At 50.3% G+C, this 27,900-nt stretch overlaps 1 long non-coding RNA gene across 1 annotated transcript; it reads right to left on the bottom strand.

Annotated features, from left to right (window-relative positions):
* Window positions 1-84: 84 nt before the first annotated feature.
* Window positions 85-27,181, bottom strand: LOC122457082. Its single transcript, XR_006276403.1, has 4 exons — window positions 27,064-27,181; window positions 21,824-21,832; window positions 3,369-3,375; window positions 85-96 (listed from the first exon to the last, which is right to left on the bottom strand). It is a non-coding gene; the product is annotated as an uncharacterized LOC122457082 (long non-coding RNA).
* Between the last annotated feature and the right edge of the window lie 719 nt (window positions 27,182-27,900).

Genomic DNA, 27,900 nt, shown 5'->3' with positions numbered 1-27,900 from the left:
ACAGTGCAAAGCTCCGTAAGTCGACAGTTGCCTCGGTACTGTGGACACACTCCTCCAACTACATGCACTTAGAGCATTTGTGTGGGGACACACACACTCGACTGTATAAAAACACTTTCTACAAAACCGACTTCTGCTGAACAGGGTCCCTGCCAGAGCCTTTTTTAGACCACTTTTGTGCGTATAGATGTATTTCAGCTCCCTTCCATTTCGTGCTCTCCTCGCAGCCTGGGTAGGGTGACCATAGTCCCGTTTTGGCCAGGACAGTCCCTTTTTTAACCCCTGTCCCAACCGTCCTGGCTTTTTTTGGCAAAAGTGGGCATTTGTCCCAATTTCTCTTGCTGACTTGATCAGTTGGCAAGAGCAAACAGGACAGATGCCCACTTCCGTCAAAAAAGTGGGGTGTGGGTCAGGAGGGAGATGTCAGCCCTATGCAGGGGGAGAGGCAGGGGTCCTGTGGGGGGGTGAGGAAGAATTCCAGCATGCTGGGGACAGGCAGGGTTTGAGTGACCAGTGACAGCCTCGAGCAGGGGCGCTTGAGTGAGCCAGTGAGAGGGGTGGCAGTTTTATATAATTTTTGGTGGTGCCCAGAACCCACCCCTGCCCAAACTCCGCCCCCCACCTGCCTAAGGCTCTAGGAGGGAGTTTGGGTGAGTGAGGAGGTCTGGGGTGCAGGCCCTAGGCTGGGGCAGGGGATTGGGGTGCAGGTTCTGGGAGGGAGTTTGGAGATGGGAGGGGGTGCAGAGGGAGGGGGTTCAGGGGTGAGGGCTGTGGCTGCAGATGAGGGGTTTAGGGCATGGGAGGGGCTCAGGGCAAGAGTGTGGGGGGTGAGGGTTCTGTCTGGGGCTGAGGGGAGTTTGGGGGTTTAGGGAGGCTCAGGGCTAAGGCAGAGGGTTGGGGTGCGGGGGGATGAGGGCTCTGGCTGGGACTGGGGATAGGGTGTTTGGGGTGCTGGAGGGGCTCAGAGTAGGGGCAGAGGGTTGGGGTGCAGGGGGATGAGGGCTTTGGCTGGGACTGGGGATAGGGTGTTTGGGGTGCTGGAGGGGCTCAGAGTAGGGGCAGAGGGTTGGGGTGCAGGGGGATGAGGGCTTTGGCTGGGACTGGGGATAAGATGTTTGGGGTGCTGGAGGGGCTCAGGGTTGGGGCAGAGGGTTGGGTGCGGGGGGATGAGGGCTCTGGCTGGGACTGGGGATAAGGTGTTTGGGGTGCTGGAGGGGCTCAGGGTTGGGGCAGAGGCTTGGGTGCGGGGGGATGAGGGCTTTGGCTGGGACTGGGGATAAGGTGTTTGGGGTGCTGGAGGGGCTCAGGGTTGGGGCAGAGGGTTGGGTGCGGGGGGATGAGGGCTCTGGCTGGGACTGGGGATAAGGTGTTTGGGGTGCTGGAGGGGCTCAGGGTTGGGGCAGAGGGTTGGGGTGCGGGGGGATGAGGGCTCTGGCTGGGACTGGGGATAAGGTGTTTGGGGTGCTGGAGGGGCTCAGGGCAAGGGCAGAGGGTTGAGGGTGCTGTGGGGGGATGAAAGTTCTGGCTGGGGGTGTGGGTTCTGGGGTGGGGCAGGGCTGGGGATGAGGAGTTTGGGGTACAGGCAGGCTGCTCCGGGACAGGAGTCAGAGAGGAGGACTCCCCCCAGCCCTTTCCCTGCTGGCAGTAGCGAGCTCTGGGGGAGGAGCCCCCCCTTTCCCGCCCCTCCCAGCAGCACACTCACCCCCCCCCCCACTGTCACTGCATGTGCTCCTAGGGCCCCTCTCAGGTCCAGGAGTCTCCCTCGCCTCCCCCATGGTGGGTGCCAGGGGGTGCTGCGTGCGCCTCCCCTCCGCTGTTGTCCCTGACCGTAGCCTCAGTGGGGGTGAGGGGTGGGGCAGGAGCGGTGACTGCGGGCGGGGGCAAGTGGTGGAGGGTCCCGGCGGAAAAGGGAAGGGTCTGAGGCTCAGGGTCAGTCTGCCCTGGCAGTGGAGTCGCGGGGCACTAGGACCCGGCGGCAGCAGCTGCTGCAGGGAGGCGGCATGGAGCTGCAGGGCAGAGGCCGGGACGCTCGGCTCGGGGGCCTGGGGGCTGCAAGCGGGGGCCGGGGGACACTCGTAGGAGGCGCGGGGGGGGGACACCCAGCCCCAAATATGGGTGGAGCTGGGCCCCTGGGCTCTGAATATTGCTGGTGCCAAGGCACCACGTGGCTACAACTCATGCCTGTGGTCTCACATGGGGGCGGGGGGGGGCAGGTGAGCGGCGGGGCGAGTGTCTGGGGAGGGCGAGGGCCAGCCCTGCACGGCGTCCCATTTCCCCATTTGGAAATATGGTCACCCTAAGGCTGGGGCCCGGCGTCCCAGTGGCACTGCCGGCGCCCAGCATCGCTCACCAGCCGCCTTGCCAGACCCACAGGGAAGGGGCGCGAGTGGAGCAGTTAGTAGCCAGGGTCTCTAGCATCAATCAGGGACCTAGGTGGTGAAATGCTGCCACCCACAGGCCAGCAAGGGAAGCGTGAGCTGCATGTTCTCATGCACAGAGGGAATTGACAAATGTTCCCCGAGTCCCCAGAGGACCCTGATTGTTGCTCTAACAAGGGTTGATGCAGCTGCTAAAGGGACAATGAAGCAAGGGTCAAGAAATTAAGTCTGATGGACAGCCAGGATAAGGTGGGAGCCAGGCTGGCTATGAATGGAAGAGTGGAGGGCTAAACCTGTGGTGGGGACTAGAGATGGTCCAAGGGCCCTTCGTCTAGCTTGGATTGACTAAGTGACACAAGTGCCCGAGGAAGAGGAAGGCCTGTCAAATGCCAGATGAGACACAGTGAGAGGTGCCATCTCTCCCTTTAGGATTTCATAGCGTCAACCAGCACCCTTAGCACTGAGAGAGTGAAAATCCTTCCCTGGAAGAAGGTGAGGAGGAAGAAAAAAGATTGTTTCTCAATTTCAAAACCTGAACTTTTGATTAAAAATTTAGAGGGAAAAAAAGATTTTTCAAAAAATTCTTGCAGAAAACAACCATTTTCAAAAGGCCCTAGTTTGTATCAGGCTCCTGTGGTGATGGGGTGCCCTCTGGTGGCATGTTGCCCGGGTTTAACAGAACCCAAAGCAGTGGTAACTAACTGTTTCTCTCCAGCCAGTGTCAGGAATAAATCAATGGGGGCACAGCTCCTCTGGCTGATAAATGATTGATGCAAACCAGAGTGCTTTCACCTAAAACGACACACACATGCTGTAGCAGTAGGTTCAAAGCATCTTAAATCTTTATATTTACCAAATTTAAGATGGTTTTGAGGAATCAGCAGCCAGGCTTCTGCGGGGGAGGGGGGCAACTTCCGTCTAGTTGCTGGGGAACTTAGATGTCAGATCCTTGGCCAAGAAAAAGCTCCTTTAGACTGCTACAAAGCACACTTTCTAACTAAACTTTTTATACATTTTCTCTGAACAAAATACATAACTCATAAGAGCTCCCAATAGGTTAACAATTTCCCTAGCAACAGCCAGTAACAATTCACTATTCTCCTTATCAACAAAACATTTCTAATCATAACAACAATAAACCTTACATGTCAGAGGTGCCTAAAACCAAGGCCAGCTGTCCAAACATTCCTTCTGTTTTCATGGAACTGCAACTCCCTGTCCCAACCTCCCAGTCTGATTGGCAGAGCTGCAAATGTGCAGCTGCATGGCCTTGCCCCTCAGGGCCCTAAAACTATTTCTAGCTGCGTCTAGTTGGTAGCCAGTATCAAGCGGAGTGCCCCAAGGGTTGGTCCTGGGGCTGGTTTTGTTCAATATCTTCATTAATGATCTGGAGGATGGCGTGGATTGCACCCTCAGCAAGTTTGCAGATGACACTAAACTGGGAGCAGTGGTAGATATGCTGGAGGGTAGGGGTACGATACAGAGGGCCCTAGACAAGTTAGAGAATTGGGCCAAAAGAAATCTGATGAGGTTCAACAAAGACAAGTGCGGAGTCCTGCACTTAGGACGGAAGAATCCCATGCACCGCCACAGACTAAGGGCCGAATGGCTAGGCAGCAGTTCTGCAGAAAAGGACCTAGGGGTTACAGTGGACGAGAGGCTGCATACGAGTCAACAGTGTTCCCTTGTTGCCAAGAAGGCTAATAGCATTTTGGGCTGTATAAGTAGGAGCATTGCAGCAGATCGAGGGATGTGATTGTTCCCCTCTATTCGGCATTGATGAGGCCTCATCTGGAGTACTGTGTCCGGTTTTGGGCCCCACACTACAAGAAGGATGTGGAAAAATTGGAAAGAGAGCAGCAGATTGGGGGCTGGAGCACAGGATTTATGATGAGAGGCTGAGGGAACTAGGATTATTTAGTCTTCAGAAGAGAAGAATGAGGGGGGATTTAATAGCTGCTTTCAGCTACCTGAAAGGGGGTTCCAAGGAGGATGGATCTAAACTGTTCTCAGTGGTACCAGATGACAAAAGAAGGAGTAATGGTCTCAAGTTGCAGTGAGGGAGATTTAGGGTGGATATTAGGAAAAACTTTTTCACTAGGAGGGTGGTGAAGCACTGGAAGGGGTTCCCTAGGGAGGTGGTGGAATCTCCTTCCTTAGAGGTTTTTAAGGTCAGGTTTGACAAAGCCCTGGCTAGGATGATTTAGTTGGGATTGGTTCTGCTTTGACAGCAGGTTGGACTAGATGACCTCCTGAGGTCCCTTCCAACCCTGATATTCTATGTTTCTATGATGTTTGGGTTTCATCTGGCAGTGGTTGAACATACTGTGAGAGGTTCCCCGGGGTGCATCCTGGAACTGGGGTACCACTGAGCCCTTTGTCTCACCATCTTGGGCTCCTTCTCACACTGTGATGCTGTGAGAAGCTGCAAATCTTTCCAGGTACTCACTTATACAGACATCCACAGGCAGGGACACACCCAGCTGAGTTACATGAATGCTTCTCATGAAACAACAATAGAGAGGCTCCAGCCAATTCCCCCAGCTCCCCAGCCTAAGACCCCAGAGCTGTATCATCTTGCCTTGGTCAGAAGAACGAGCACGGTAAATGTATTACCTAGTCTGCCCCTCCCTCAATGTGGAGAGGACAATGCACCAGCTTTTGTTCTTGAGCAGATTCCCCAATCACTTCAAGCAAATCACACTGTTTAGGGTAAAATATAAAACAGATTTATTAACTACAGAAAGATAGATTTTAAGTGATTGTAAGTAATAATAGCATAGATCAAAGTTGGTCACCTAAGAAATAAAAATAAAATCTCAATCTGAATTCTATAACTAGACAGGTTTCATAGTAGCAGCCGTGTTAGTCTGTATTCGCAAAAAGAAAAGGAGTACATGTGGCACCTTAGAGACTAACAAATTTATTAGAGCATAAGCTTTCGTGAGCTACAGCTCACTTCATCGGATGCATTTGGTGGAAAAAACAGAGGAGAGATTGATATACACACACAGAGAACATGAAACAATGGGTTTATCATACACACTGTAAGGAGAGTGATCACTTAAGATAAGCCATCACCAGCAGCAGGGGGGGGAAAGGAGGAAAACCTTTCATGGTGACAAGCAAGGTAGGCTATTTCCAGCAGTTAACAAGAATATCTGAGGAACAGTGGGGGGTGGGGTGGGGTGGGGGGGAGAAATACCATGGGGAAATAGTTTTACTTTGTGTAATGACTCATCCATTCCCAGTCTCTATTCAAGCCTAAGTTAATTGTATCCAGTTTGCAAATTAATTCCAATTCAGCAGTCTCTCGTTGGAGTCTGTTTTTGAAGTTTTCTGTTGAAGAATAGCCACTCTTAGGTCTGTAATCGAGTGACCAGAGAGATTGAAGTGTTCTCCGACTGGTTTTTTTAATGTTATAATTCTTGACGTCTGATTTGTGTCCATTCATTCCAACCCCTCAGACAGAGACAAACACCTACAAGATCTCTATCATGCATTCCTACAACTACAATACCCACCTGCTGAAGTGAAGAAACAGATTGACAGAGCCAGAAGAGTACCCAGAAGTCACCTACTACAGGACAGGCCCAACAAAGAAAATAACAGAACGCCACTAGCCATCACCTTCAGCCCCCAACTAAAACCTCTCCAACGCATCATCAAGGATCTACAACCCATCCTGAAGGACGACCCATCACTCTCACAGATCTTGGGAGACAGGCCAGTCCTTGCTTACAGACAGCCCCCCAATCTGAAGCAAATACCCACCAGCAACCACACACCACACAACAGAACCACTAACCCAGGAACTTATCCTTGCAACAAAGCCCGTTGCCAACTCTGTCCACATATCTATTCAGGGGATACCATCATAGGGCCTAATCACATCAGCCACACTATCAGAGGCTCGTTCACCTGCGCATCTACCAATGTGATATATGCCATCATGTGCCAGCAATGCCCCTCTGCCATGTACATTGGTCAAACTGGACAGTCTCTACGTAAAAGAATAAATGGACACAAATCAGACGTCAAGAATTATAACATTCATTTATATAAAAACCAGTTGGAGAACACTTCAATCTCTCTGGTCACTCAATTACAGACCTGAGGGAGGCTATCCTTCAACAAAAAAACTTCAAAAACAGACTCCAATGAGAGACTGCTGAATTGGAATTAATTTGCAAACTAGATACAATTAATTTAGGCTTGAATAGAGACTGGGAATGGATGAGTCATTACACAAAGTAAAACTATTTCCCCATGTTATTTCTCCCCCCCCCACCCCACCCCCCACTGTTCCTCAGATATTCTTGTTAACTTCTGGAAATAGCCTACCATGCTTGTCACCATGAAAGGTTTTCCTCCTTTCTCCCCCCGCCCCACTGCTGGTGATGGCTTATCTTAAGTGATCACTCTCTTTACAGTGTGTATGATAAACCCATTGTTTCATGTTCTCTGATTGTGTATATCAATCTCCCCTCTGTTTTTTCCACCAAATGCATCTGATGAAGTGAGCTGTAGCTCACGAAAGCTTATGCTCTAATAAATTTGTTAGTACTGATGTGCCACAAGTCCTCCTTTTCTTATAACTAGACAGGATTTGAATCAAGCAGTGTCTCACCCTGATGGTGTAGCTCCTTCATACACAGGCTGGGATTCCTCTTTTTAGCCTGCGACCCCCCTTCTCCCATTCAAAGTCTTTGTTCTCCAGACATGTTTCCAGGTGTCAAGTTGTGAGGGGAGTGAGAACAAGCAATGATATCACTTGCCCCTTTTATAGCTTCTTCCAGCTTGCTGGAAAGATCTTTTGCTATGAGGTGAGTTAAGCAGTCTCCATTGTCTATGTGCTCTCTCTGAGAGGTCTCCATTGTACACAGTTCCTGTGGTAGTCATTATGAGTGTGTAGTCCCCTTAATGGGCCATCATCAGTGTCTGCCTGACCCACTGTTGTACCTGAAAAGCTGGTTGTGGGTGTTCCCAACCTTACAACACATTTCAGTAACACACACATAGCAAAACTTCATAACTTCCCCTCCAATGACAGCATATCAATCCAACAGATCAAGTCTTTTAAAATAATACCTCACAAGGTATACTTTGTACAAAACAAATCATAATCATATCACCCTGGTAAATGTGGGGTGCCAGGGTGTTGCTTTGGGGTACAAAGTGTCACATACAAAACGGCTGATTCAGTACTGTCAAATTCTGGGGTACATGCAGGAATGTCAAATTAGGTGGCTACAGCAGAACCCTACATGGTCCATTACTTTGTCTTTCACCAACAGTTACCTGGCCCACTCCCACAACTTCTGACAGAGATAATTCAATCAATCATCATAATTCCTCATCTGTTAATTTGCATGCCTCAATTCTATTGGTTAAAGTGAGACAGTGGACTGAGAGTCCCTGTACGCACCCACTATGTGATCACAGGATGATGACTTACTTGATCATCTTGACATAAAGTACCCTGGGATGTCTCCAGAGTTTGAGGAAAGGGGAAATAATCTTTTGTCTCCTGAAGCAGAGAGGGTAGCAATAGCAGAATGCAGGGAACTTTGCCTCCTTCTCCTTCTCCTCCCCCACCCCACCCCCAACACACAGGCACCATGGGGTAGACAGCTGGATGCTCATAGCTACACAGGATGCAAGTGATGGACTCTTCCCCAGGGTAACAGAATGTTTTTGATCAAAATGGGGAGGAGGAAATGAAGCAAAATTTAGAGGGATGGGGAGGAATCACACTTTACTTTAGGGCCTACAGGTCTGCAAATTCTGACCTCTTTAAGTGAGCCCAAAGAGACAAGCAAGCGTAAAGATTCTATGTTCCATGATTCTAAAGGGAGACCTTCAAAGAGCTGACAACTCATTCCATGGGAACACACTTTGCAACAAAAGAGACCTATTTGCAAAGTAGGGTTTGTAGATGGCAGCATTTCAACAAGCTGCCTGGATAATAACACATGCTTCTCTTGTGAAAGATTTTCTTTTTACAACCGGCTAATTAAATACTTGCACACAGGAAACCATATGAGCAGAAATGTTATCCTGAACACTAGCTCCTTAAATGCAAGTGTCTAAAGACATTAGAATTGCCAGGTATGCTGATATTTATGTCTGCCACGTTTCATCAGAGAACATGCCACATATAAGCAAAAAGCTAGGAAATTCAAAGGAAAAACAAAATATCCCCCCTTCCAATCCCCCCCACGCCCTATATTGTGAGAAAGTTGGGGGCTGCTAACCCCTCAGTACACCCCAAAGAGGAACGTTAAAAACTAGGGAAGTGAGCATCAGACAGCAGAAATCTCAGACCTCCTGACAGCACAAATTCCCTATGGCTCTGCAAGAGTGGACAGAAATCGCAACTGTAACACCAAACAACAATGGCATGGAGGAGGCACAACTGTGGTCTACTTAAAGAGATACAATGTACTGCAGCCTGTGGGCAGATGTCCCCCTCAAGTGGCCAGTCCATGCTAAAAGCTGCATGTTTCTCTTAAATCAGGGGTGGGCAAATTTTTTGGCCTGAGGACCACATCGGGGTTGCGCAACTGTATGGAGGTCCGGGTAGGGAAGGCTGTGTCTCCGTAAACAGCATGGCCCTGGCTCCCTATCCACCACTTTCCACTTCCCGCCCCCCTCAGAACTTCTGACCCATCCAACCCCCCCCAGCTCCTTGACCCCTGACCGCCCCCTCCCAGGACCCTCCTCCCTAACCACCCCCAGGACCCCACCCCTATCCACCTCCCCCTGCTCCCTGTCCCCTGACTGCCCCTGAGGATCCTCTGTCCCTTATCCAATGCCCCCACTCCCCACCCCCTTACCGTGCTGGAGCCAGCCACGCCGCCACACTGCCCAACAGGCACGGTGGGCTACAGCGCTGCCCGTATGGCGGTGTGGCTTCGGGAGAGGGGGGACAGCGGGGGAGGGGCTGGGGGCTAGCCTCCCTGGCCGGGAGCTCAGGGGCCAGGCAGGATGATCACGGCTGCCGGATGTGGCCCGTGGGCGGTAGTTTGCCCACCTCTGTCCTAAATGCAAACAATATGTGACTCAACCCTTCTACTGATCCCTGGGCCTCTAACACAAATGGTCAACATCTGCTAATAATTTATTAACCCTTTCTAAACTATTAATAAATGGAAATGTAATATGAATTTTTTTGCAAGTTACAACAAAAGCAGATTCAGGTGGCAAAGCTGCTGTCTATGGCTTGCACCTGATGAGCAGCCAGCCATAGGTTTGACAAGACAAGAATGTCTCTAAAGTTTGGTCTACACTAGACCTTACTTTGGAATAATGTACATCACACCCCTGAGCGACATAAGTTACACTGACCTAAGCGCTGGTGTGGATGCACTATGTTGGCAGGAGAGCTTTTCCCACCGACATGGCCCCCCCCTCACTTCGGTGGATTTCTTATGCTGCCAACGGGAGACAGCTCTCCCATCAATATAGAGCATCTTCACCAGATGCGCTACATCTGCATCAGTGCAGCTGCGCTGATGTACCACGTCTAGTGTAGACAAGCCCTAAGTCTGTTGCCAACCTGGAGAAGATCTCTGTGTAGCTCAAAAGCTTGTCTCTCTCATCAGCAGAAGTTGGACCAGTAAAAGGTATTCCTTCCCCTACCTTGTCGCGCTGATATCCAGGGACCAACATGGCTACAACACTGCATGTGCCAAGTCCTCCAAGCAGCTTATGAGCCTGCATTAGAAAAGCAGCTAAGGGATTTATGTAGCCTCCATTGCTGCAATATTTGAGCATCTCACCATATTTAACAGATTTATCCTCACATCGCCTGCGAGGCAAGACAGGGCTGTTATCTCCATTGTACAGATGGGGGAAACTGAGGCATGGAGCAGTGAAGTGCCTTACTCACGCTCCCACAGGAGAGCTGTGGCAGAGCAGGGATTTGAACCATGGTCTCCCTAGACCTATGCTAGAGCCTCTCTGAGTCTGTCATCAATTTATAAATGCCATGGAATCCAACCAGGATGTTTATGAACTGGCCTGATGTAGCTGGGTCTTGCAGTGTGCTGTGTAGCCCTAGCAGAGGGGCTGTGGGGGGTGGGGGGGTGCATCTTGGCTGAGATTTCTGGTCCAAGATTGTTTGCTGATGCTTTAGCTGTTCATTTCACTGTTAACATTTGGGCGCTATTGGTAGGTTAGTGCCTTTATGGTCCCATGGATACTCGGCGATTTTGTCAGCCATTGTGTTTGCCTGGTAAATTGCTGCCTGCAGTTGAAGGGATTAAACCTGTCCTCTGGCACCTAGCACCCTCTGAAACCCAAGACACCCCAGAGCTCATGGCCATTGGAGGGAACAGTGCCTCCTGCTGAGATATTTCTGTCTCTCCCCCCCTGCCCCCGGTTACCTGCCCTCTCTGGGAGCACCAGGCACATGGTAACACACTGGCTGTGTGAGCGAGTGGCTGGCCCACAGGCCAATCAAGGGAAGGCGGATCTCCCTAGCTCCAGGGGCCAAGGCCTCATTCCAGCCTCCTGTGGGTGTTGGGAGCCCGTGCGATTTGACTCAGGAACGCCAGGCAGTGTCTGCAGCCGGGTGTCGTTACCCACCGGCAGGGCAGCCTGCTTAGCCTTTGATTTGCTGGTTCTTTTAGCTGCTGCCTGGACCCGGGAAGGGGGAGTTCAGGATCCTGACGCAGGGAAGAAAGGTAAGCAGCAGGATACGGACCCTGGACTTCAGGAAAGCAGACTTTGACTCCCTCAGGGAACAGATGGCCAGGATCCCCTGGGGGACTAACATGAAAGGGAAGGGAGTCCAGGAGAGCTGGCTGTATTTCAAGGAATCCCTGTTGAGGTTACAGGGACAAACCATCCCGATGAGTCGAAAGAATAGTAAATATGGCAGGCGACCAGCTTGGCTTAATGGTGAAATCCTAGCGGATCTTAAACATAAAAAAGAAGCTTACAAGAAGTGGAAGGTTGGACATATGACCAGGGAAGAGTATAAAAATATTGCTCGGGCATGTAGGAAAGATATCAGGAGGGCCAAATCGCACCTGGAGCTGCAGCTAGCAAGAGATGTCAAGAGTAACAAGAAGGGTTTCTTCAGGTATGTTGGCAACAAGAAGAAAGCCAAGGAAAGTGTGGGCCCCTTACTGAATGAGGGAGGCAAGCTAGTGGCAGAGGATGTGGAAAAAGCTAATGTACTCAATGCTTTTTTTGCCTCTGTTTTCACTAACAAGGTCAGCTCCCAGACTGCTGTGCTGGGCATCACAAAATGGGGAAGAGATGGCCAGCCCTCTGTAGAGATAGAGGTGGTTAGGGACTATTTAGAAAAGCTGGACGTGCACAAGTCCATGGGGCCGGACGAATTGCATCCGAGAGTGCTGAGGGAATTGGCGGCTGTGATTGCAGAGCCCTTGGCCATTATCTTTGAAAACTCGTGGCGAACGGGGGAAGTCCCGGATGACTGGAAAAAGGCTAATGTAGTGCCCATCTTTAAAAAAGGGAAGAAGGAGGATCCTGGGAACTACAGGCCGGTCAGCCTCACCTCAGTCCCTGGAAAAATCATGGAGCAGGTCCTCAAAGAATCAATCCTGAAGCACTTAGAGGAGAGGAAAGTGATCAGGAACAGTCAGCATGGATTCACCAAGGGAAGGTCATGCCTGACTAATCTAATCGCCTTTTATGATGAGATTACTGGTTCTGTGGATGAAGGGAAAGCAGTGGATGTATTGTTTCTTGACTTTAGCAAAGCTTTTGACACGGTCTCCCACAGCATTCTTGTCAGCAAGTTAAGGAAGTATGGGCTGGATGAATGCACTATAAGGTGGGTAGAAAGCTGGCTAGATTGTCGGGCTCAACGGGTAGTGATCAATGGCTCCATGTCTAGTTGGCAGCCGGTGTCAAGTGGAGTGCCCCAGGGGTCGGTCCTGGGGCCCGTTTTGTTCAATATCTTCATAAATGATCTGGAGGATGGTGTGGATTGCACTCTCAGCAAATTTGCGGATGATACTAAACTGGGAGGAGTGGTAGATACGCTGGAGGGGAGGGATAGGATACAGAAGGACCTAGACAAATTGGAAGATTGGGCCAAAAGAAATCTAATGAGGTTCAATAAGGATAAGTGCAGGGTCCTGCACTTAGGATGGAAGAATCCAATGCACCGCTACAGACTAGGGACCGAATGGCTCGGCAGCAGTTCTGCGGAAAAGGACCTAGGGGTGACAGTGGACGAGAAGCTGGATATGAGTCAGCAGTGTGCCCTTGTTGCCAAGAAGGCCAATGGCATTTTGGGATGTATAAGTAGGGGCATAGCGAGCAGATCGAGGGACGTGATCGTTCCCCTCTATTCGACACTGGTGAGGCCTCATCTGGAGTACTGTGTCCAGTTTTGGGCCCCACACTACAAGAAGGATGTGGATAAATTGGAAAGAGTACAACGAAGGGCAACAAAAATGATTAGGGGTCTAGAGCACATGACTTATGAGGAGAGGCTGAGGGAGCTGGGATTGTTTAGTCTGCAGAAGAGAAGAATGAGGGGGGATTTGATAGCTGCTTTCAACTACCTGAAAGGGGGTTTCAAAGAGGATGGCTCTAGACTGTTCTCAATGGTAGCAGATGACAGAACGAGGAGTAATGGTCTCAAGTTGCAATGGGGGAGGTTTAGATTGGATATTAGGAAAAACTTTTTCACTAAGAGGGTGGTGAAACACTGGAATGCGTTACCTAGGGAGGTGGTAGAATCTCCTTCCTTAGAGGTTTTTAAGGTCAGGCTTGACAAAGCCCTGGCTGGGATGATTTAACTGGGACTTGGTCCTGCTTTGAGCAGGGGGTTGGACTAGATGACCTTCTGGGGTCCCTTCCAACCCTGATATTCTATGATTCTATGATTCTATGATTCTCAGGCCCCGCGCCCCCTCCTCCAACCTGCAATGCCAGAGGAGCAGGGTGAGTGAGACAGACTCCCACAGGTGCTTCCCCTGCAAATAGGGAGGCTATTGGTAAGACAGAGCTGGGACTCCCCCAGAGAGGCACTGCCCAGCCAAGCCCTTGGGACCTTGGGTGCCAGGGTTGGGGAAGGGTGGCATGATGCCACGGGGACCAGGGAGCCAGGCTGGATGTAGCATGGGGGCAGCTGGGCTGGGAGAGCGATGTTTTGACGAGATGGCTCCTCTGCCCTTTCCAGAGCCAGCAGCCCCACGACAGGACACAGCCACATTGCTGGGGGGTCGGGGGGAGTTACCTGCATAGGAATGCACGGGAGTTGGCTCCTCCCAGGGGCCGTGAGTCTGCAGCACTTCCATGTCCGAGTTCATACTAAAGGCTAGGGCATGTGAGAATTTTCTGTGCAGCGCAAACTAGTGGATTTTAATAAAAACAATTATTTGCTGGTTGGAACAAAAACTTGGATGGTTGGAGACCCCTGAGACCCAGAGTTGTTAACCCCTGGTTAAACACAGAGTCAGTGAACAGAACAAGAGAAATATTCAAAAATAAACTTGTTTTATATTCAAAAAGATTCAAAAAGAAAACTGTTTTATCAATACAACAATATGTTTATTTTGCATATCACCTGGTCATAGTACTCATCCATTTGAAAAACACCTTACAGTCCAAATACTATTTGGGGTAACACTCCCACAGCTCCCCCCCCCATAGTCTGGTGGTCAGGAACCCCCCCACCCCCACAGCTTGGTGGTCAGGACACTCATCTAGGATACTAGAGACCCAGGTTATTGCTCATCTATAAGGCTTCGTGTTTGTCACAGAGGTCACAGAAGTCACAGATTCCGTGACTTTCTGTGACCTCCGTGACTTTTGCAGCTGCCGGTGCACCTGGCCTGGGGGCCTCCTGAGCAGCTCGGGCAGCCCATAGGCCAGTCGCACAGGCTGCTGCTGGGGCAGTCTCGGCCTCCCTGCCCCACAGCAACAGGAGTTTGGGTGTGTGTGTGGTGGGGGGGCTCAGGGCTGGGGGTTGGGATGCCAGATGGTGCTTACCTGCGGGGAGCTCCCGACAGGTGCTCCCCTCCCTCATCTCCTAGCTCCACGTGCTGCCTCCTCCCACAGGCACCACCCCCGCAGCTCCCATTGGCAACAGTTCCCAGCCAATGGGAGCTGCAGAACCAGGGCTTGGGGCAGAGCAGAGGCAGCCCATGGAGCTAGGAGCTGCTGTAGTGTTGCCAACTTAGCGACTTTGTCACTAGATTTAGTGACTTTTTGGTTTCCTCAGCGAGTAAATAAGTGTCCAAGTGACCAGTGACAAATCTAGCGACTTTCACTGCCAATGACAGTGACGTTCAGAGAAATACGTCACCAACATGTGTAGTCACCAAATCATTCACAAGCAGCTCAATAGTGTTAATAAAATCCATTCCATGCTCTTCTTACTATGTTCTGTTGCACCCCAAGTCAATGTCATTATGTCTCAATTGAGCACGTCCTCGGAAGGAATCGCATTCCAGGGCCGCTTGGGCTGAGATCACTCTAATCTGCACGTGAGGAAATGAAGTTTGTGGAGGCTAATTAAATATGTTGCTAAAGCCAGGCGCACATTGGAGAGAGCAGCACATTAGCCAGTGCTTGTTTTTACCTAGATGTGTTCTTTGTCGCTGCTCCACAGTACTGTAGGTAGCACAGCCTGTGATGCAGGGGAAGATGGCTAATGAAGCAGGCTGGGTGTGGGAGGCAGGTTAGCCAGCAAGGAGAGCTGCATGGATGGAAGATAAATTCATGGAGGTTAAGTCCATTAATGGCTATTAGCCAGGATGGGTAGAAGGGCTTGGCTACACTCGCGAGGTAGAGTGCATTAAAGCAGCCCCGGGTGCCCTAGCTCACTCCCTGTCCACACTGGCAAGGCATGTAGAGCGCTCTGACTCCACAGCTAGAGCGCCGCTGGTACTCCACCTCGGCGAGAAGGTTAATGCTTGTTGCGCCTCGGCTGAAACGCCCGGGCGTCAGTGTGAATGAGGTGTTGCATTACTGTGCTCTGATCAGCCTCTGGAAAAGTCCCATAATCCCCTTAAGTCACGTGGCCACTCTTGTCATTGTTTTGAACTCACCTAGGAATGTGGATATACCCTTTGAAAGCTCTGTTTCTGACAGCTAGCTCCAAGACGAAGCAAGCCGTTACTGTGGAATGCTGTGTGTGAGAGAGAGGCGGGGGGCAGGGGGGTCTGCTGCTGTCTGAATTTACAAGCTTCAGCCCCCCCCAACCCACTCTCTCCCCCAACATACACACAACACACTCCCTGTCACACTCCACCCCCGTTTAAAAAGCACGTTGCAGTCAACTGCATGCTGGAATAGCTGCCCACAATGCACCACTCCCAATGCTGCTGCAAGTGCTGCAAATGAGGCCATGCCAGTGCACTTGAAACTGTCAGTGTGGACAGATTGCAGCGCTTTCCCTACTGTGCTCTACGAAGGCTGGTTTAACTCAAAGTGCTCTACATCTGCAAGTGTAGCCATCCTCTAAGGAACGGTGTCCCTAGCCTCTGTTTGTCAGAGGGTGGAGATGGATGGCAGGGGAGAGATCACTAGATCATTACCTGTTAGGTTCACCCCCTCTGGGGCACCTGGCATTGGCCACTGTTGGTAGACAGGATACTGGGCTGGATGGACCTTTGGTCTGACCCAGTATGGCCATTCTTATGTTCTTAAGGTGGGGTGGGATGAAATGAGACAGGGCCATGTGCCCCAATGGGGCGGGGGGCACCAGGCCTCCAGGGATGAAGCCTTACTACAGGATCAAAGGTGGAGCTCGCTTGATTTCAGTTCCCCTTTACTCCTTCCCCTGGCTTGGCCTTGGGTTAGCTGCCCAGAAAATGAAACCCTGGAAGCGGGGGGAAGGGGGTCCAGCTAGTGGATTTTTGTTTTTAAATCTACTTTCTTGGCTCCCTGCGGTGCCGAGCTCAGGTCAGGTGGATGCCCTCTTTCCCCCCCACCCCAGCTCCGGGCTCCCCCTTTCACTCACCTGTCGGCTCCAATCCAGGCTGGCAAGAAAGGGAGGCTGGACTGAAATGAACCAACCCCAGCTGTACTGGGCTGCGCTGTACAGCGCGCCCTGCCCAATGAGCAGAGGGCGCCCTCCTGCTGATGACAGCGTCCTGGTGTAGTTGCTTCTGGTGTGCAACAGAACATAGTAAGAAGAGCATGGAATGGATTTTATTAACACTATTGATCAGCTTGTGAATAATTTTGTGACTATACTCACCTGTGTGTGTGTGTGTGTGTGTGTCTGTGTGTGTGCAACTTGCCTCTGTGTGTGTGTATGTAATTCGCTGTTGAATTCTCGGGAAATTTTGTTTAGTGACATTTTTGACTCCTTTTGAGTGCTTAAACAGCTGTATCTAGTGACTTTTCAGGGTTTGACTGATGACTTCCTGCTATGTGGAGTCGCCGCTCCCCAGGAGCTGGGTAGGGAACCTGCCCCAGCCCCACCACCACCACCCCCAGTCCCAGCACCTGCAGCACCCCCCCAAGCCGTGCCCCACCCCAGCACCTGTGGCACTCCCCAAGCACTTGCGATGCTTCCCCGGCCACTCCCCTCATCAGCACCCGCAGCATCCCCCAGGCTGCCCTCCCAGCAACCATGGCACCCTCCCAAGCTGCTCTCCCCCCATTCACCCAACTTGTAGTCAGGGTATATAGTAAAAGTCATGGACAGGTCCTGGGCTGTGAATTTTTGTTTATGACTTTTACTAAAAATACCCTTGACTAAAACATAGCCTTACTCATATCACATTGGCAGCAAACTAAAATAATCAAATTCCAAAATAAATAACTGAAAAATTAATTAAAATTAAATAATTAAAATAAAACATAGCCAAACAATACATTAAATGAATGTAAAAGTAAAGTAATTACACTGAATTGAATTAATTTGAAGCTAACAAACCATAGATAAAGTATTCAGATTCCACATTTCTTGTCATAGCTAACTTTGGTTTCACATTTTATTCATGTCTTTGTTGTATTGCCATGTGGCCCCTTTGCTGTTTTTATAACTTCTTTTGGCAACTCAAACCTTGAAACACGGCTCAGGATTTGCCAGCTTCACTTGCATAATAGAGCACAGTGTCCCACCTAGTCCAGGGGCTGGGCTGAAAGGTGTCTTTCGAACAAGACAGAACACTCTTCTCCTGCATTTGAGTGGCGTAACACTAAGACAAGTCTGGCACCCCTGGATAGGAATGGGAACTTGAGAAGACCATGAGGACTTTTGACATTGCTCAGACATGCCCATACTGTGTCCATCCTGTACTGGACAGCAGTGTTATCTGTCAGTAGTGCTGCTCTGACGTTATGAATGTAAAATAATCTCATTGAAAGGTGACAGGGCCAGAAAGAGTTAATGAACTCACAGACTGACCTGATCCAAGGCCGGACTTCAGAGACTGGTTAGGAGAAGATGGAAATGAATAGGGCTTTGAAATGCAGCCGGCATTGTTAGAGAGAGAAGGGGAGATGTTTGCTCAGGTCTTGTGATGTAAGCCAACCAGTCTTGTCTATGGCTGTAGCTTTGATTCAAAGATCAAAAAAGGAATATTAACATATACTTGAGTGAAATAGTTTTATTGTCTCTGTCTCTTTGAGTAATGACAGGTTTCAGAGTAGCAGCCGTGTTAGTCTGTATCCGCAAAAAGAAAAGGAGGACTTGTGGCACCTTAGAGACTAACACATTTATTTGAGCATAAGCTTTCGTGAGCTACAGCTCACTTCATCGGCATCCACGAAAGCTTATGCTCAAATAAATGTGTTAGTCTCTAAGGTGCCACAAGTACTCCTTTTCTTTTTTGTCTCTTTGAAGGTTGTGATAACCTGTATCCAGGGGCAGCGAGTTATATACACTCATGGTGCCCGGGCTCCAGCAATATTCAGGGCCCGGGGCCTGGCTCCACCAATGTTTGGGGCCGGGTCTCTCCCCTGGCCCTGCCTGCCACCCCCCTGCACCTCCCCTGAGTGTCCCCCGGCCCCCACTCACTGCCCCGTGCACCTCCCCCGCCCGGGAGCCTGCAGCTCACCCTGACTCTGCTCTGCCGGCTCCCCACATCAACTGCTGCCGCAGGGTCCTAGTGCTCCCCTTTCACTAATGGCAGGGCAGGCTGCCCTTACCTTGCCCTTCTGCCCTAGCCCTGAGCCTCTCCAACGCCCCAAACCCCTCAACCCCAGCCCCAAACAGAGCCCTCATCCCCCCGCACCCTAATCCTCTGTCCCAGCCCTGAGCCTCCTCCCACACCCCAAACCTCTCATTCTCAGCCCCACAGCCCTCCCCCCGGCACCCCCTCCTACCCCTAAACTCCCTCCCAGACCCTGCACCCCCTCCCCATTCCCACATACCTCCTCCTGCCCCCAAACTCCCTCCCAGAGCCTGCACCCCTCACCCCTCCTACACCCCCACCCCCAGCCCAGAGCCTGCACCCAAACTCCGTCCCAGAGCCTGCACCCCTCATCCCCTCCTGCACCCCCATCCCCTGCCCCAGCCCGGACCCTGCACCCAGCACCCAAACTCCATCCCAGAGCCTGTACCCCAGACCCCCTCCCCCACCCAAATTCCCTCCCAAAGCCTGCTCCTGCACCCTAATCTCCAGCCCAGGGCCTGCACCCCAGACCTCCTCCCCACACCCAAACTCCCTCTCAGAGCCTTAGGCAAGTGGGAGGTGGAGTTGGGGGGGCAGGTTCTGGGCACCACCAAAATTTCTACAAACTTGCCACCCCTGCCTGTATCTGAACTGTTTAATGGATAAATTATCCTGTGCTAATTGCCATGATGTTTGGAAAAAGGAAAGTTAAGCCTGTTGTTTTCTCAGGCCAAGAAGCTGCAGGAAATATATAAAAACTTGGGGACACGATCCGTCTTCATCTCAGATCTGCTTTGGGTTTCAAGAGGGGGAAACCTTAAGCCATAAGGATTAAGATCCCCAGTCATTGACTGGAGTCACCCTGAATATGGACATTGGACTATAACCTGTGGACTATTTCTAAAAGGACTTTTGGCAACTACATGCTCAGCTCTGCTCTTTATCTGAACCTCAAGAATTGAATTCAAGTCTGTCTGTATATTGATCTTTTAACCAACTCTCTCTCTTTTCTTTTTTAATAAATTTTAGCTTAGATAACAAGAATTGGCTATAAGCATGTATTTGGGGTAAGATCTGAGTTATCATTTGACCTGGGTCTGGGGCTTGGTCCTTTGGGGTCAGGAGAACGTTTTCTTTTCTATGATGAAATAAGATTTTCAGAATTTATCATCCTATGTTTGACGTGTGTGTCTAGAGGGAGATCTGAGGCTGGGCACTTTAAGGGAACTGCATTATTTGGAAAAAGAAAAGGAGTACTTGTGGCACCTTAGAGACTAACACATTTATTAGAGCATAAGCTTTCGTGAGCTACAGCTCACTTCATCGGATGCATTTGGTGGAAAATACAGAGGGGAGATTGATATACACACACAGAGAACATGAAACAATGGGTTTATCATACACACAGTAAGGAGAGTGATCACTTAAGATAAGCCATCACCAGCAGCAGGGGGGGGAAAAGGAGGAAAACCTTTCATGGTGACAAGCAAGATAGGCTATTTCCAGCAGTTAACAAGAATATCTGAGGAACAGTGGGGGGTGGGGTGGGGTGGGGGGAGAAATAACATGGGGAAATAGGCTTGAATAGAGACTGGGAATGGATGAGTCATTACACAAAGTAAAACTAAGTTAATTGTATCCAGTTTGCAAATTAATTCCAATTCAGCAGTCTCTCGTTGGAGTCTGTTTTTGAAGCTTTTTTGTTGAAGGATAGCCACTCTTAGGTCTGTAATCGAGTGACCAGAGAGATTGAAGTGTTCTCCAACTGGTTTTTGAATGTTATAATTCTTGACATCTGATTTGTGTCCATTCATTCTTTTACGTAGAGACTGTCCAGTTTGGCCAATGTACATGGCAGAGGGGCATTGCTGGCACATGATGGCATATATCACATTGGTAGATGCGCAGGTGAATGAGCCTCTGATAGTGTGGCTGATGTGATTAGGCCCTATGATGGTGTCCCCTAAATAGATATGTGGACAGAGTTGGCAACGGGCTTTGTTGCAAAGATAGGTTCCTCTACGTAAAAGAATGAATGGACACAAATCAGACGTCAAGAATTATAACATTCAAAAACCAGTTGGAGAACACTTCAATCTCTCTGGTCACTCGATTACAGACCTAGGAATGGCTATCCTTCAACGAAAAAACTTCAAAAACAGAGACTGCTGAATTGGAATTAATTTGCAAACTGGATACAATTAACTTAGGCTTGAATAGAGACTGGGAATGGATGAGTCATTACACAAAGTAAAACTATTTCCCCATGTTATTTCTCCCCCCCACCCCACCCCACCCCACCCCCCACTGTTCCTCAGATATTCTTGTTAACTGCTGGAAATAGCCTACCTTGCTTGTCACCATGAAAGGTTTTCCTCCTTTCCCCCCCTGCTGCTGGTGATGGCTTATCTTAAGTGATCACTCTCCTTACAGTGTGTATGATAAACCCATTGCTTCATGTTCTCTGTGTGTGTATATCAATCTCCCCACTGTATTTTCCACCAAATGCATCCGATGAAGTGAGCTGTAGCTCACGAAAGCTTATGCTCTAATAAATTTGTTAGTCTCTAAGGTGCCACAAGTCCTCCTTTTCTTTTTGCGAATACAGACTAACACGGCTGCTACTCTGAAACCTGCATTATTTGGACGTCTGAGTACCCTGGGAGGTGCTACAGAACCTGGTTTGGGCTGGCTGGGCAAAGCTCAGTATTGGAATAGCCACCAGCGTGTGGGGTTTGTCTGCCCCGTTCTGTCTGCAGTTCACCCTGATTGAGTGACCTCAGCTGGCTCCCACGGGCAGCACTGTCACAGCTGTCTCATCCCATACACAGGGAGGGCTAGCTGATTGCTGCTGCAACTGGTAATCAACAAACTCCTCTTGCAGCTTCTCTATCTCAGGTGGGGAGAGATTGAACCTGCACTGGTATCTGCCAGCAAACTGCTCAACCTGTTCAAAAGTGCCGTTCCCCCTAATCTCAAAGGTCACAAACGCTGCCATCTGTAACAGCTCCAAGGGAGCGGAGCATCTCCCAGGCAGCCCTGACGACACAGAAGAATGTCCGGTTAGCAGGACCGATATCCTCTGGCTCTTCCCACTTCCATGCACCCTGGTTTGTGTCCAAACCTACAAACACTGTTTGGCTCTTGCAACACTGGAGCACAAATAATGTAAAGCATTACGGACCCTGGACTTCAGAAAAGCAGACTTTGACAACCTCAGGGAACTGATGGGCAGGATCCCCTGGGAGAATAACATGGGGGGGGAAAGGAGTCCAGGAGAGCTGGCTGTATTTTAAAGAATCCTTATTGAGGTTACAGGGACAAACCATCCCGAAGTGTAGAAAGAATAGCAAATATGGCAGGCAACCAGCTTGGCTTCACAGTGAAATCCTTGCTGATCTTAAACACAAAAAAGAAGCTTACAAGAAGTGGAAGATTGGACAAATGACCAGGGAAGAGTATAAAAATATTGCTTGGGCATGCAGGAGTGAAATCAGGAAGGCCAAATTACACCTGGAGTTGCAGCTAGCAAGGGATGTTAAGAGTAACAAGAAGGGTTTCTTCAGGTATGTTAGCAACAAGAAGAAAGTCAAGGAAAGTGTGGGCCCCTTACTGAATGAGGGAAGCAACCTAGTGACAGAGGATGTGGAAAAAGTTAATGTACTCAATGCTTTTTTTGCCTCTGTCTTCACGAACAAGGTCAGCTCCCAGACTGCTGCACTGGGCACCACAGCATGGGGAGGAGGTGACCAGCCCTCTGTGGAGAAAGAAATGGTTCGGGACTATTTAGAAAAGCTGAATGAGCATAAGTCCATGGGGCCAGATGCGCTGCATCCGAGAGTGCTAAAGGAGCTGGCGGATGTGATTGCAGAGCCATTGGCCATTATCTTTGAAAACTCATGGCGATCAGGGGAGGGCCCGCACTACTGGAAAGAGACTAATGTAGTGCCCTTCTTTAAAAAAGGGAAGAAGGAGGATCCTAGGAACTACAGGCCAGTCAGCCTCACCTCAATCCCTGGAAAAATGATGGAGCAGGTCCTCAAGGAATCAATTCTGAAGCACTTAAAGGAGAGGAAAGTGATCAGGAACAGTCAGCATGGATTCACTAAGGGCAAGTCATGCCTGACTAATCTAATTGCCTTCTATGATGAGATAACTGGCTCTGTGGATGAGGAGAAAGCAGTGGACGTGTTGTTCCTTGACTTTAGCAAAGCTTTTGACACAGTCTCCCACATATTCTTGCCAGTAAGTTAAAGAAGTATGGGCTGAATGAATGGACGATAAGGTGGATAGAAAGCTGCCTAGATTGTCGGGCTCAGTGGGTAGTGATCAATGGCTCCATGTCTAGCTGGCAGCCGGTATCATGTGGAGTGCCCCAAGGGTTGGTCCTGGGGCCAGTTTTGTTCAAGATCTTCATTAATGATCTGGAGGATGGTGTAGATTGCACCGTCAGCAAGTTTGCAGATGACACTAAACTGGGAGGAGAGGTAGATACGCTGGAGGGTAGGGATAGGATATAGAGGGTCCTAGACAAATTAAAGGATTGGGCCAAAAGAAATCTGATGAGGTTCAACAAGGACAAGTGCAGGGTCCTGCACTTAGGACAGAAGAATCCCAGGCACCGCTACAGACTAGGGACCGAATGGCTCGGCAGCAGTTTTGCAGAAAAGGAACTAAGGGTTACAGTGGACGAGAAGCTGGCTATGAGCCAACAGTGTGCCATTGTTGCCAAGAAGGCTAACCGCATTTTGGGCTGTATAAGTAGGGGCATTGCCAGCAGATCGAGGGACGTGATTGTTCCCCTCTATTCAACACTGATGAGGCCTCATCTGGAGTACTGTGTCCAGTTTTGGGCCCCACACTACAAGAAGGATGTGGAAAAATTGGAAAATGTCCAGCGGAGGGCAACAAAAATGATTAGGGGGCTGGAACACATGACTTATGAGGAGAGACTGAGGGAACTGGGATTGTTTAGTCTGAGGAAGAGAAGAATGAGGGGGGATTTGATAGCTGCTTTCAACTACCTGAAAGGGGGTTCCAAAGAGGGTGGATCTAAACTGTTCTCAGTGGTAGCGGATGACAGAACAAGGAGTAATGGTCTCAAGTTGCAGTGGGGGAGGTTTAGTTTGGATATTAGGAAAAACTTTTTCACTAGAAGGGTGGTGAAACACTGGAATGGGTTCCCTAGGGAGGTGGTGGAATCTCCTTCCTGAGAAGTTCCTTCCAAGGTCAGGCTTGACAAAGCCCTGGCTGGGATGATTTAGTTGGGATTGGTTCTGCTTTGAGCAGGGGTTGGACTAGATACCTCCTGAGGTCCCTTCCAACCCTGATATTCTATGATTCTATGATTCACTGCAAATGAGTGAGCTGAATTTAGGAATGAGAGTGGGAGTGAGATAGCAGGCTGAGGAGTGAGTCTCACACCCAGTGAGACTTGACATTGTCGGGCATCAACAAGGCAAGCAGCCTCCAAGACAACTTGCCTCTCTGCTGCCCTGGTGCAGCCAGCTCTGGGGGTAACAGGGGGAGCTAAGTCCTTGGGGTCTGTGCCCTGGGTGGGGGAAAAGGGGCCAGTAGCACTGTGGACACTCGGATACTGGAAATGAGGCTGAGCACCCTGCCCTGGTCACCTCACCCAGCAGTCACCAAATGCCAGCAGAATCCCACATCTTCCAGGTGCCTTGGTCAGGGAGTGGCAGAAGTAGGGAAGGGAGAGCAGAGGGCTTGAGAAATTGGTGTATAATTCCATCACCACTGGAGGGCGCGCCGCAGGGCCCAGGGAACAGCACCCCCGAGGCTGATGGGCACCTTGGCTGCCAGCTCAGGGTGTTCCAGGCCAGGACATGCTGCTGGCAAGCTCATGGGGATGGCACTGAAATGTGTCTGTGCCCCCTTCACACCAACTGCCCCTGCAGAAATGCGGATCCCCCCCCAGGAAAAGTAATGTACTGGTGATTAAACGATGCTGCCTGGGCCCCCCACTCTCTTCCTGGCAGTGAGAGCACCATTATCATGTGTTTATAAAGCAAACAGGGCAGCATGGTGCACAGGCCTCCCCTCGCCAGCACTGCTGATAGCCAGCCAGGGCATAGGGCTCTGGCACACAGGTGTGGCTGATATTCACCAGCAGCAACTCTACCCCATGCTTCCAGTGAGCCCCTCCCCACCCAGGGCAAAACTGCCCCAGGCAGGCCAGGGCCATCAGTGGTTAAACAGCACCATGGCCCAGGGCTGGGCCCTCTGCTGCGGGGTGAGTGTCACTCCCTGTATTTCCTCACCATTAATCCCTGGGCATCAATGCATCCGATGAAGTGAGCTGTAGCTCACGAAAGCTTATGCTCTAATAAATTTGTTAGTCTCTAAGGTGCCACAAGTACTCCTTTTCTTTTTGCGAATACAGACTAACATGGCTGCTATTCTGAAACTCCCCTTTTGTCCGCCTTGCAGGCATGTCTGAGCTGCCTCCAATTCACCCCCTCCTTGGCTTCTCCTGCCAGCAGCAGGGTCAGTGGGGCAGGACACGCCAGACACAGCCCTGGCGGAGCTGCTACTGGGCTGTGGTGCGAGGAGGCAGCTTTTCTCAGATGCTCCGGGCTCATCCACATGAGAAAGCTGCAGATTGGACACCCACTGGGGCAGCCCCACGCAGGCCCCTGGGCACAGAGATTTCAGGCAAGGTGGGGCTTGGGGTTTGCTGGAAAACAACAATTCCACCTCAGGAAAACATTGGAGGTTTCAAACTCTGGTGTAATTCCACATCACATCAAATCCCACCTGATCCTCTTGGCTGCCTGGTGGTCAGGACAACCCCCAGAGCCAGGGCAGCCCCCAGCCTGGTGGTCAGGACAACCCCCAAGGCCAGGGCACCCCCCCAGCCTGGTGCTCAGGACAACCCCCAAGGCCAGGCAGGACAACCCCCAAGGCCAGGACGCCCCCCAGCCTGGTGCTCAGGACAACCCCCAAGGCCAGGGTACCCCCCCAGCCTGGTGGTCAGGACAACCCCCAAGGCCAGGCAGGACAACCCCCAAGGCCAGGGTGCCCCCCAGCCTGGTGGTCAGGACAACCCCCAAGGCCAGGGTGCCCCCCCAGCCTGGTGTCAGGACAACCCCCAAGGCCAGGGCACCCCCCCAGCCTGGTGCTCAGGACAACCCCCCAAGGCCAGGGCACCCCCCCAGCCTGGTGCTCAGGACAACCCCCAAGGCTAGGCAGGACAACCCCCAAGGCCAGGATGCCCCCAGCCTGGTGGTCAGGACAACCCCCAAGGCCAGGGCGCCCCCCCATGCCCAAGACACTCACCTAGGATACTAGAGACCCAGTGTGACATTCTATATCTTGGGGGAGTGTCCTGGAACCCCCATAGTCCTCATTTATTATAATCATGATTTTACATATAAAGCATGCATTGTAAGGTATCGGGGAAAGGTTATGAACTGCTGAAAGTCATTTCTCTCTCCATATATGTATAGCAGGAGTATTATATGTATTAGCAGGAGTGTTGTAAGCAAGACACTAGAAGTAATTTTTTTCGCTCTACTCCATGCTGATTAGGCCTCAAGTGGAGTCTTCTGTCCAGTTCTGGGCACCACATTTCAGGAAAGACGTGGACAAATTGGAGAAAATCCAGAGAAGAGCAACAAAAACGATTAAAGGTCTAGAAAACATGACCGATGACGGAAGATTGAAAAAATTGGGTTTGTTTAGCCTGGAGAAGAGAAGACTGAGAGGGGACATGATAACAGTTTTCAAGTACATAAAAGGTTGTTACAAGGAGGAGGGAGGAAAATTGTTCTTGTTAACCTCTGAGGATAGGACAAGAAGCAATGGGCTTAAATTGCAGCAAGGGTGGTTTAGGTTGGACATTAGGAAAAACTTTCTAACTTTCAAGAGTGGTTAAGCACTGGAATAAATTGCCTAGGGAGGTTGTGGAATCTCTATCATTGGGGATTTTTAAGAGCAGGTTGGACAAACACCTGTCAGGGATGGTCTAGCTCAGTGCTACTCAAGCTACCTCATGTTGGGGACTGGCAATTTTTTTCCCCAATGTGCACGCATACCGGCAGCCGATGGCTCGCAGACCGGCATCAGTCCGCGGACCACCACTTTGAGTAGCACTGGTCTAGATAATACTTAGTCTTGCCCTGAGTGCAGGGGACTGATTAGGATGATCTCTCGAGATCCCTTCCAGTTCTATGATTCTATCATTAATGCATATGAAGTTATGAGAATTGTGTTGTATGGTGGTCACTAAAACATGCTGTAAGTTGAGGAATCAGCCAGCTATTAGATCCCCAGGGGTAACAGCAAGGAAAGTAACCAACGCCCAGGCGGGGTGTCAAACAAACAACCCAGCAACAGCCATTGTCCAGCAAGGGAGCTACAATTCAATGACTCACCTGCATGAGGTCACACCAGGAGAATTGCTCAACCTTGCCTGGAGACTCAGCAATGCCCCAGACATGCCCGGACTTGTGTTCTACAAGCATATGGACTGAGGGTATAAAACAGACACAGTGGCCACATGCTGGGCCTTTCTCCAGCTCCCACCTTTGCTGTAAGCAACAAAGACACTCAGAAGAAGACTGAAGACTGTAACTGAGGGGACTAGCCCAGATTTAAGGGACTGTATATTAAGGACTGCAATATCCAGTGGGGTGAGAAAAACTGCTTAATCTAGAAGTTGCCATGTCTAATGGGGTTCAGAATTTAGACTGCGTGCTTGTATTTTATTTCCTTAGGCAAAAAGTCAGAGTTAGTTACCAATCGCTTAATGTCACTTAAAATCTATCTTTTGTAGTCAATAAATCTGCTTTACTGTTGATCTTTACCAGTTAATTTGTATGAAGTGTGTGGCAAATCTGCTCAGGTTTTACAAAGGCTGGTGTATATCCACTTTCCATTGATGAAGTGGTGAACCAATTAATAAATCTGCATTGCTCATCTTGAGCAGTGCAAGACGGTATATTCCTGAGGTACAGTGCTGGGAGCTGGGGGGATTTGGCTCTAGGGCCTTTCTCTGTGTGATTCATGAGTGGCTCTGGGAGCATCCATGCAATCTAGCTGGCTGTGGGGCTCCACATGCGGTTATGTTGAGTGATGATAGCGCCTGGAGGGGTTGCTGCTGGTCGCTAGTGAGGCATTGTGAGACACAGCCCAGGCTGAAGAGAGTTCAGGGGGCACAGCAGTCCCACAGTCCCAGGCTATACCCCGGGGAGCCCATCATACCCAGGTCAAGTTGCTACTCTGAATCTAGCAGAGGAGGGGCTTGAACTGTGTCTTCCACACCCCGGGGAGGGCCTGAGCCTTTGGGATGCAGCTGGGGGCCTCACTCTCTCTCTCTCTCTCCTTCCCGCTTCCAGAATCTGGCTGTGGGAAACCTTCCTGACAAAGCCTGTGTCCAAACCAGCCCATTTCCGGAGCCCTGTCTGTATTCACAATGGAATGTGGTGTGGGAAGTTTTC

Source organism: Dermochelys coriacea, chromosome 18 (assembly GCF_009764565.3).
Source record: "Dermochelys coriacea isolate rDerCor1 chromosome 18, rDerCor1.pri.v4, whole genome shotgun sequence".
NCBI lineage: Eukaryota > Metazoa > Chordata > Testudines > Dermochelyidae > Dermochelys > Dermochelys coriacea.
Note: the sequence above shows the minus strand (reverse complement) of the source record. Positions and strands in the feature narration are given on the sequence as shown.